Source organism: Oryctolagus cuniculus, chromosome 6 (genome assembly GCF_964237555.1).
Source record: "Oryctolagus cuniculus chromosome 6, mOryCun1.1, whole genome shotgun sequence".
Taxonomy (NCBI): domain Eukaryota; kingdom Metazoa; phylum Chordata; class Mammalia; order Lagomorpha; family Leporidae; genus Oryctolagus; species Oryctolagus cuniculus.
In genome coordinates this window covers 68,991,166-68,993,206 of record NC_091437.1, presented here as the reverse complement: position 1 = coordinate 68,993,206, position 2,041 = coordinate 68,991,166, and positions in this window count along the sequence as shown.

Sequence of the window (2,041 nt, the reverse complement as noted above, 5' to 3'; positions counted from 1 at the left end):
TGGGGACAGCAGTTCCCTGAGCCTCAGCCACCATGTCCCCTTCTGCAGAGCTAACAGCCTGTCCCAGGGACACCTTCTTTTCCTTCCTCTTACCCAGAGGGGAGGGCCAGGGGCTAGTCACAGGCCAGGGGCTGTTCTGATGGACTCTGCCTTCCAGGGAAAAAACAACATGCTGAAAATGACAAAGGTGAGCAGCTCTGCCCTATCTTCCAGGCACAGAGGGGATGGAGGGGTCAGAGATGCCCTGGGCAGAAAGCCCAGGCTCCAGCCCATGCGTGTCTGTCTGCTCTCTCCACTGGGATGGATACACACAGAAGGAGGAGAGCATCCCTAGGGAGGCTGTGGCTAAGGGACTGGAATCCAGGAGAACTTCCTTCCTGGGCGAGGGGCTGTGTGTATGCTACTCAGAAGACAGCTTGGAGCCTGGAAGGGATGGCCAGGGAAGGCTTCTCTAGCTAAAAGACCCAGAGGCCAGCCCCCTGCCCCTGCCACAGTCTGCCCCTCCAGCAGTCCCAGTGCAGGCCTGTCAGCATCCTCTCTGCCCCTCTTGCCCCAGGAGATAAAAGTTCTCCAAGAAATGCAGCGGCTCCAGGTGGCAGCCAGTCAATATACTTTGCTGCGCGACGCAGAGTTTGCACTGTGGTTCCAATCCATGGAGAGGCTCAGTGACACTAAGAGGTGAGTGCTGGGCAGGGATTGCGGGATGTCCAGGGTGGCAGATGGGGAAGGTTCTCCTGTTGTGCACTGAGGAGAGGGCTACCCATGGCTCCTTGGTCAGCAGAGGGCCTTACCCATGGGCAGTGCGGGGCTCCAGGACTGCGGCTGCAGGGCGGGCCCTGGAGGGAGCCTGAGATGAGCAAGAGTGCACTCATGGCTGCTTCTGTGTCCTGCAGCTACAACCTGTCCTGCCTACTCCAGCCCCTCTGCTAGAATGTCCACCTCATCCTCAAGGCCAAGAACATCAGGCCTTGGAGAACATCAGCATGACTGAGTCCCCCATGCAGGCAGAGAGTGGGGGCTACAGAGTTCATCTGTGGGCTCGGGGACTGCACCGTGACACTCGCTCCGTTCCCCGCCGACCAAGCAACAACCCAGTGCCTGGGAGACTGGCCTCCCTCTCTCAGATGGGTGGTCACATCATCGCCAATTTCACGGATTCCTCCTAGATTTTCCTATGTATATAGTTCACCATGATTAGTACCAGTTGGTTAGGCCTTTCATTAAAGTAGTATACATGGTAGACCATGAGTGTCCTTCTTCCTCTTTATCCCTTCCCTGCCCTGCTAATTAGAGACCATTCTCTAGATCCACAGACAAAGACATTCATGCAGATTCGAGAGGGGTGTGTCTCCCCATGCAAGGATGCCACACCATGAGTGCTCTTTCAGTTCTGAGGCTCCTACATGGAGCCCCATGCTGTCTCGTGGAGAGAGTCCCTCAGGGTCTGTTCTGAAGCGCAATTCATACATCCATCGGTATCTGGCGAGAACAACGCTCTCACTGCTTCTACACTTGCTCCCACGAGCTTTGGGAGTTTGCTGCTTAGGGCCCTTTAGGCTCAGATGGTGGTCCCCTCTATACAGTGTTTTCCAAATGATGTGTGTCACCAGTGACCAGCAAAATGTCCCAAGAACACAACTCAGCCCTAGTCACTAGAGAGAATTCCCTGTGAGATTCAGTGGGAAATGCACATAATAAAAGTGCACAATCTTGGGAAGCCAACACTGACAAAAATTTCATCGATGTATACATATATATACACAGAGATTTGTATGTATTCAGGTGAAGTATCCACCTGCAGCAAAGGCATCCCACATGGGTGCCCGTTTGAGTCCCAGCTGCTCTGCTTCCTACCCAGTTCCCTGCTAATGGCCAGGGAAAGACATACAGCCTGGGAGACAGGAAGTGATATTTCAAACACCTGGGTCCCTGCCCCGCAGGTTGGAGACACATGCTGCATTGGAGACACTGTACTTGACTCAAGTATTTGGGGACCGAACCAGCAGCTGGAACATCTCTGTGTCTCTGCCTTCCAACCAAT